Below are 9,707 nucleotides of genomic sequence, written 5' to 3' on the forward strand. Positions count from 1 at the left end.
AATAACTTTTATTGTCTATAAATAAATATACATATTTAAAGTATCAAGTAGTCACTTTGGCAAACCTCAAAACTTTATTGAACATTTTTACACGTATTACATAATTTGCCACTCTTTCTATTTTGAATTATATGATGTAGGGCTCCAGCATTTTTTTCTGGTAACTAGAGTGTGTAAATGCCTTAAATAAGATATCATCTCAATAAAATGCCAAGCTGAAATTTCTAGTGATTTTTAAGAACAATAAGCATAATCTTTTTTCTCCTTAAATGCCATCATGTTAATTTCAGAATAATGCTAGTTTTATTTCCTAGACTTTTGAATTACAAGGAAAGAAACATTCTTGTGTATCATTTGTCAAAAAAAAAAAAAAAAAATCAGGAAAAGTAAGTCTACACTATGTATTACTATATTTTTACTATTTGTGATATTTCCCCAATACAGAAACTTAATTAAGTAAAAATAATGGACATGAAGGGCAATTTCAGGACAATAATGGCTGCTTGGGAAAATCTGAGGGTTTTGCAAAAGCTGAGCCCAATAAATCTGTATCAGTCAGTGATCCCCAGGAAATGTCCTGCACTGAAGTCATTACTGCTTCTCAGAAAAATGCATGCTTCTGGATTTATTTCAAAATTATACATTTGTTTTTATGGCTGATGCCATTTTAATTGCTTCTGCAGAATATTTGTGGATAATAAATGTCAAATATATTGGCCAATCACATTGATCAAGTTGCCTTTTGAATTCCTTTTGATTTAAACTCATATACCAGATTTCTTCATTAAAATTCAAAAGAAGGAAAAGAGTAATTAGATATGTTATTTGTTAAAATTCAATCCATAAAGAATGTTCATTTTCTGTTGGAAGAACAGAGCCCATTTAGTTGAACTCTACATTCCATTGACCTAAAAATATTACAAATAACTTTTTAATGCGCTTTTCCCCAAACTTGCCCTATTTATTAAACTCTAATATAGACAGTTGAAAATCTGTTGCAAGTCCTTGGAAACCCACTTCAAATATTAAGCATGTTAAATATTGTTAATGATCTTGTATTTGCCACGAAGCTTTTGATTATTATTTTCTGTCACCCACTGATCAGTTTGTTCAAACATTTATTAAAAGTATGTCTGATGGTAAAAACATTATTATGGTACAGGTCAACCAATCATCCTATTAAGAATCTAATTTATTATTTAAGAATCATTTGAAATAGAAAACCAATACCCTGCTTACCCCTTCCTAACTGCTGCAATTTACGGGACTCATTGCTTCATAGTTAATGTGAACATTTTCATATATGTCTTGATTTTTTAAGCTTTTGCTTTTGTATGTCTGTCAGTGAAAGAGAAGATAATGGTTGATATTTTTACTTTTTTTTTCAATGCAGAGTTAGTACCCACTACCATTCTTTGTACATAGTATATCTTTAAAATATATTTTAAATGAAGTGAGGGTTACCCTTCTGCTTTTACAATACCTATTGTAGCGAATGTTAGTTCCTTCGGGGTGTTTGTTACGTTCGTGACAGATTATTAAAATAGGTAATAAGAGCTTGCAAAATCCTGTTGTACTATGTCAGATCTTCTTCTATCACAGTCATCTCAGGCTGAAATAGTATTTCTGTGTTTTCTACAGCCTCTCAGCTGCTACTAGACCATGTAGGAAAGACCAGCAGGAGATGTTTTTGTCTAAGTCTGGATTGGTCTCAGTGAGCATTAATGTATTGGATTGGTGATCCTCTACACCTGGCACCTGTGGAACCAGAATTTTCTATGAAATAGGACTCTAAAATTTTTATGCCCTTGTTTAATTTATAGTTTATCCCTAGAGAAATGGCACACACATTAGAAAAAGGAAGAAGGAATTTGTCAAAAATAGAGTGTGCCTCTTTCCAATTGTAAGAAACTCATTTGAGAAAACCTTCTCAAACAAAGGAGTAGATCAAAGACTAATAGGTTTCAGTGTCATTGAGTGAGAATAGATTACATAAAAGATATGCTTTACATAGTTTTAAGAATCCTGACTTGAGAAATATTTCAGATAGTTTTATAAAATATGTCCTTGGGTTTTCCCATAGTAATAATTTTTATGTATACAGAAAAGAGGATTAGGGGTCAACTGGGGCAATAGGAGCAACTGGGGAATGATTGGGGAAGAAAACTGAAGGGTGAGAAACAGCTGGAGTGTACGTTATGCTGGGGCAGCTCTTTGATGCAATCGTTTGGCAAGGACTACAAACCTCCTGAGAGGGAAAACATAGTTAAATGTTTGTAGAAAATATATAACTCATCTGTCTCCAATTTGTTTATGCAGTTAGCCATGTATATCCATATATGTGGTGTGAAATTAGGTGCATCCTAATGGATAAGAAGAGATTCAATGATAGTTCTGTTTTCAAATTTACTTATTTGAAATATTTTAATGACATAAGCTAAGAATATATTTTTGCATATATGCATATATATGTGTGTGTGTGTATATATATACCTCTTTTACTAAAATATTTTGACTTTTTATATTGAATTTATTAAAAATTCTGTGTCTGGATGTGTTGGTTCATGCCTGTAATCACAGCACTTTGGGAGGCTAAGGTGAGAGGATCATTTACTTGAGGCCAGGAGTTCGAGACTGGACTGGGCAACATAGACAGACCCCATCTCAAGAAAAAAATACAAAAATTAGCCAGCATGGTGTCACACACCTGGTCTGTAGTCCTATCTAGGGGTTAAGGCAGGAGGATCACTTGAGCCAAAAAGTTCAAGGTTGCAGTGAGCTACGATTCTGCCACTGCTACAGCCTGGGTAACAGAGCAAGACCATTTGTTAAAAAATAAAGAAAGAAAGAAAACAATTCTTATTTCTCCAAACCCAAAGACACAATTTAAAAAACAATATAGGACATAGGACATGTGATTGAAACCAAGTTTTATGCAAAATTTAGTGAAAGCAATCTCAGCAAGAGAAGGAAATAGAGGACAAAGGAAACAAGGAGAGGAAGAAAAAGGAGAAAACGAAAATGCCTTTCATTACAGCACTTCACCTGGTTTTTAAACTTTGGTCTTATTTGTTATAATCATAATCAATAGTTGAACTCTATATGTTACTCTCCTTTTATTAATAATTACTTGGATATTTGATAGTGTTTGCTCCTGAGATTCTGTAACTTATAATTTATTTTTTATTATTTATTTATTTTTTTGAGACAGGGCCTCACTGTGTGACCCAGGCTGGAGTGCAGTGGCATGATCACTACTCACTGCAATGCCAAACTCCCGGGCTCAAACAGTCTCCCTGACTCAGCCTCTAAAGGAGCTAAGACTACAGGTATATACCACCATTCCTGACTAGTTTTTTAAAAAAAATTTTGTACAGATGGTTTCTCGTTATATCACCCAGGCTAGTCTTGAATCCCGGCCCCAACTGGTCCTCTGGCCTTGGCTTCCCAAAATGGTGAGATTACTAATGTAAGCCAACACTCTTGGCCAATTATTTACCCTCTATTTTTTTTTCTCAATTACATGACTTTGTGTAAGCGTATACTATATTCGGGGTTCATGAAATATAGTAATATTCTGATTTTTCTGAAGACCAGAAAGGACATCATATGTAATACATATTATATGTACTATGCCAATACCTAATATAATATCTGGCATATAGAATGTACTCAAAATATCTATTTTCACATGGAGCAGAAGAATGGGTTTAAATTTATTAAATTTACTAGCCCACTATATTGAATCCTTACCACATTGCTACTTCCAGCTCTGGAGCTCATATTGCTTCCCATACTTTGAATGAGAAGTTAAAAAATTACCTGGAAGAATTTTTGGAGACATTAAATGAATTCATAAATGTCAGTATATGAATAGGAAAAGATTTTGCTAAAGAGAGTTGCTGTCAAAAATGTTTGAGTGATTATACTTATGTGACCCACCAGCCCTCCAAGCTAATTTTCAAAGGGATGGGTAGCAATCCTCTACTGATTTTGCTTCAGCAGTACTGAGGGTTGCTTTCATGAATGAAAAGAAAGCTTGTTTCTAACGTGACCTCATTTGTCCAGAGCCTTTGTTTATCTACCTCTGTTTCAAAGCTGAGTCTTTATTTAGTTGCCACTTACTGTGGCCATAAAATTTTCTGCTTTAGTCAAAGGTGATCCCACAGTAGAAAGTGCTATTTCTTCAGGCACTACACAATTAGAAAGCCTCAACTGGTTGGTGTCAATAAGCCAAGCCCCTCTGACAGCTGCCACTCATGAATCCATTTTCTGCAAATGGAAATGTGGAACATAAGAGACAATGCAGCCTTTATTATTTGTATTTAATTATGCTCTAGTGGGAAATAATGGTTGTAGAAGATTTCCCTTTAATGGCCAATTTTAGCCATTTTGTAGCGTATAACCTCAGTTCGGCTTCCTGACAAAGTCTTATTTTGCTGCCTCAGGGTAAATGCTCAATTTTCCTAATATTAATTTAGACAGTTGCAGTTTCTCATCTAAATAATTAGTCTCCATATGAAACTTTGGTAATAAACAAAGTTTAGAATAAATAATGAATGAATCCCTTAAGTCAATAACATTGATCTAACACTCTCCTAAAATCAAATTTTGAAACAACAGTTTCTTTTGATTGTAATTATACTATACAGCTAGTAAATATGATTGACACTTTACTTTTTTGATAAGTTACTGAATACAAAACTAATTTTAAGACTTGGAGCATTTTCTATATTTGCTTTAATTGTATTTAAATACCATGTAAAATATGTACCCGTTTATGCATTCCAGCAAATACACAACTTGATGAATGTGCCAAAATCTAGGTAAATGCATATACTTAAAATGCCATGACTGCATTTTATGAGGAAATAAATTTTAAAATACAGTTTCAAAAAGTATTGCATTTCCACTTGCCAGAGACTGAACAATTTTTAGGACTAATGAAAGTGAGGACTTATTTTCTGTGGCTAGCGTCTGCAGTCAAAGTATCTTAAGCATCTAGTTGAAATAACACAACAATAGTCATTCTTTCCCTTTTTCTGTTTCACTTAAAAGCAACATTACTTCTTTTTTTTTTTTTTTTTTTTTACCTTGTGGAATTGTTTCCTGTACAAAATGATATGAAAACGGGTCTAGGGTTGCCTCCCTGGATCTGATACAGTTCATCCCTTCAGTAACCCAAATCCTTTCTTTTATAAAATTTCTGAGGTAACAGAAGGATGGTGTTCGTTAGCATTAAAATGAAGCTTTATGTCTCCATTACCAGTGCAGCTTCTGAGATTCCAAACTGTCAAGCCATCTTATCTGATATGAGTCCTGATTAATACATCTCCAACGGTAACCCTGAGGGCAGCTTGGATTCAAACAGGATCAGTGGCAGATGATCAGGAATGAACAATTTGCTGAATAACACTCAGAAAACCTTGTGCTATGGAAAAAGCTTAAGGATTCATATGGATCACTCATTATAAGGATTCGGGAACCCTAATTCATCTATTTTCACAATTTCTATGTTTATGTAAATGATGCAATGTATTTTCTGGTGCATTTTCTGGGCCTTCTATTCACTCTGTGAACATCCACCATCCCAGCCTCTTGGAGGGCATTGTCCAAGGTCTCTTACAAACTTCTTTGTTTTTTCTTTCCCCCTCAGATTCCTTCACTCCTACATGAAAGCCACAGACTTTACCTTGTTCCCTCAACTATTAAAATTTTCTGTTTCCTGATCTGTGAAAGAGTGATAAGCTACTTAAAATACTTAGCAAGTCCTGCAGGCTTATGTATGTATGTATGTATGTATGTATGTATGTATTTATTTATTTATTTATTTTTGTCCTGAGGACATCAACTCACTGCTATCATCTCTCCATTAATATGTTATTTTTTTTTATGTCTCTCCTTCTGGTTCTCATTTTCTTTTAAGTTCTCACTTAACCTCCGAGTTCCAATTTACATGCCCATTCTCACCCAAGTCACATGTGCCCTGTCCTTCCTCTAAACTTCTAAAGGTTTTATTATTTGCAGCAATAAAGGATTCTCATTATTTATTATTTTAAATTATTCACGATCACATCTTCTCTTCCTCACTAAATGGAAACTTCTCTGAGGGAAGGAAATATGCCAAATAAATTATCCCTTCTTGTACGGAACAGGACACCGTGACTCTCACAAAGTCAGTGTACAACAACTATTTTTGAAAGGGTGGTTGTTGGAATTCATCTTTGCAATGTACTTGATAGTTTTATTTGTTAATGTTTTGGGTTCTCCATCTCAGTTACACGTTCTTGCAGGAAAGGGATCAGGCCTGTCTCTGGACAAAAGTCAAAAGTGAGCTTACTTGGCAGTCACCGTCTCTTCCTCATTTGCACTCTTTCTGTGCTCAATATTTTAACACTTTTTATACCAATAAAATCTGTTTCCATAGAAGATTGTTTACAGTGCTATGCATTTTCATTAATATGTTATTTCCCAGCAGTTGTCTTGACTTTTTGACATTTTAATTACTTTGGATTAAGAGGCTTATCCTTCTGTCTTTTGCGTAAAAAAATATACCACATTTGCTAAGAGTGTGAGCTCTGGAAGCGAACATTCTAAGTTAGTCTTAGGTACTTGTAGCTGTTTGGCATTCGACAAGTTACCTTATTGATTTATTTCTATTACATTTGTATAATTCAGATTAAAATGTAGCTAGTGATATCAGCTTTATAAGGCTGCTATGGGTACTAACAATATGGAAGTAAAATGCTCGGCCCAGTGACTGACATATAGTAAGTGCTCAATAAATTTTAGTTAATGAATATGATAAAAGCACTAAGTGCAGATACTAGGAAAAGAGTGGCAGCAACATTGCTTCTCAATCTCTCTGAATCCTTGCATGGAAGCAACTAGACATTAAAGGCAACACTCATGCACAAAATTTACAACAAAACTAGGTAATAAAGTATCCCATTGAATCCCAAAGAGTGTAGGTAAATCCACAAAAACTGCACGACCAACAACATATCGTTAATATCTACTTAGGAAAAAGAAGAAAGCACTGGGGGGCAACTGAATGTCCTAAGAACTGAAGAGCCCTCAAATAGCCAATGTATTTTTGAAGACCACAACAGACCCAAATGAAAAGACCTGTCAAAATCAAGAGGAAATTTTGCCCATGATAAATGGCAGGTTAGTGCAAAGGATACACAGTAAAAAATCTGAAGGAGCTGGAGCAGTCTACCCCCAGGAACCCTCAAAAACAATGGGTGAGAGATACCCTGCATGTCAAGGCCCCATGCTAAGAAAAAACTTCTGGGAGAGGAATCAAAATTGAGGAATACAGGAATAATAAAGATAAAGAAAAAAAGGATGTCTGGACAAAAATGGGAGAAGAGAACTCAAAACTCAGGAAAAAAAAAAAAAAAGTCTGGCATATATTTAAACTCAACAGAAGACAGTGTGAAAAAATAAATAAATAAAAAGTAAGGAAAATAAATCCTGGATACCAGCTCACTCCAAAAGTTGAGGGAAGAATAACCAAAAGTGATATGTAACAAAATAATATCACTATGAACAGTGAAAATACTCCCAAAAAAGCATACCTACAAAATCAGATCAAAACTGTAACCTAGTATTCCTTAACCATCTAGAAAAAATTAAGAAAGATATCTATTTCTTAGGGCTGCCATAACTAAGTACCGGAAACAGGTGACTTAAAACAGTACAAATTTATATTCACAGTTTTGAAGACTAGAAGTAAAAAACCAAGGTATCTCAAGGGCCATGATCCCTCAGAAGCCCCTAGCGGGGAATCCTTCTGTGCCTTCTCTAGGTGCTGGTGGTTGCTGGCTATCCTTGGCTTGCAAGTGCTTTTCTCTGCCTCGGCCTTTACATTGCCTTTTCCCTTTGTGTCTTTGTATGTGTCTTCTGTCTTCACATGGTGTGTCTGTTTTCTCTGTGTGCCTGTGTCAAAATGTACCTCTCCTTATAAGGACATTGGTCATAAAATGAGGGCCCGTCCTAATCCAGTGTGACTTTATTTTAATCTGGTTATATCTACAAAGATTCTATTCTCAATTACGGAAGCATCCACAAGTAACAGAGGTTAGGATTTTAACATATCTTTAGGGTAGACACAATTAAAACCACAACAAGTGTATAAGTAATGAATATGTGAGGATAATTATATTAATCACAACGATAAAAATCAGAATAAAGGGGCATAATACAGAAAAAAATTAGAAATAAAGGACAATAAATTACTTTGGAAATCAAGACTAAATTAGAAGGAAGATAACATAGAATAACCACCACAGGTTATACCTTAAGAGGTAAACCAAGGAAAAACAAAAAAAGAAAAACAAATGAAGGAAAAAGAAATAGAAGTTTTTTTAAGTTTTGAAAATAAGTGAAAATAGTAAAGATAGTCAATGAACATCCAAAATATGACATATGTCATTAAAAAAGAAAACAAAATCAGAGGAATAAAAGAAATTCTAAAAATTATAGCTGAACTAAATGTTCCCTGAAATTAAAAAAAAAAAAAAAAAGCCATAGCTTCCTGAAGAAATCATTTTTTGTAGTTCAGAGACAGAAAAGGTACAAGATGAGCCAGGAAAACTCTGTGATGCTAGATGTCAGGAAGCTTTCAAATGCTACTAATGTCATGTCAAATGAACGCAGGATAAAACTCAAAGAGGCTTCATTGGCCAACGATAGGACAATTTGAATTTCAGTGATGTAACAACTGCAATGAATTGAGCTCCATCAAATATATTTTAGCTGATGAGTTCATAATAACCGGTGAAATTGAGAATGTTACCAGTGGAAGTTATCAAAGTCACTGGTGGTGGTTCTGTGTGGGTCTGCAGCAACCTTAATTCTTGCCTCCTCAGAAGAAAGAATTCAATTGAGGGGCATAAGGCAGAAAAAGAGAATGAGGCAAGTTTCACAGCAGGAGTGAAAGTTTATCTTAAAAGGCTTTAGAACAGGAAAGAAAGTACGCTTGGAAGAGACCCAAACAGGCACGTAAAGGTCAAGTGCAGTGTTTAATCTTAATCCTAGGACTTTATAGACTGGCCTGCCTCCTGCATCTTGCACCCCTTTCCCATGATTCTTCCCTGAGGGTGGGCTGCCCACATGAGCTGTGCCCTCCTTACCCTTGGGAAATGAGTATGCACAGTGTGTTTTAGAAGTTGTGCACGTGCCTATCCGAGGCTTTATTTCCGTTTCCAGTGGACTTCCCCAGAAGGTCATACTCTGCCATTTTGCCTCTTGATGCACATGCCTGAAAAGTTGCTTCTCCCTGGTGTCTACATTCAATTAACACTTTAGTGTAACAGGTATGGACTGTCAAGAAATGTTCTCTCTCTGGTTCTGGCTGCCAGTTTACTGAAGAGGAGAGTTCCCTAGCCTCCTCACAGGATGAGCAAATTGATTGCTGCTACTTTTCAAACCCCTTATGGGAGCAGAAGCACATGGATGGACAGGAGCAGGGCCCAGGCCACTGTGCTCTAGCCCTATGGCAGCATCCAGGGGTGGGAGCCTGTGACTCCTGGAGCCCAGATGGGCGTGTGTTACAGTGTGTTTTTAAAAAAGCTGTCCACAGATGGCTTGCTGTCCACAGATGGCTTAGGTATTAACCAGCTCAATGGACCCTCTACCTTTGTGCAAGGGCAGAGAGCCAATGTGAACAGCTTTCTGTATCCCGAACCCTTGTTCAGCAT

This window comes from Theropithecus gelada, chromosome 1 (assembly GCF_003255815.1).
Source record: "Theropithecus gelada isolate Dixy chromosome 1, Tgel_1.0, whole genome shotgun sequence".
In the NCBI taxonomy this organism is placed as follows: domain Eukaryota; kingdom Metazoa; phylum Chordata; class Mammalia; order Primates; family Cercopithecidae; genus Theropithecus; species Theropithecus gelada.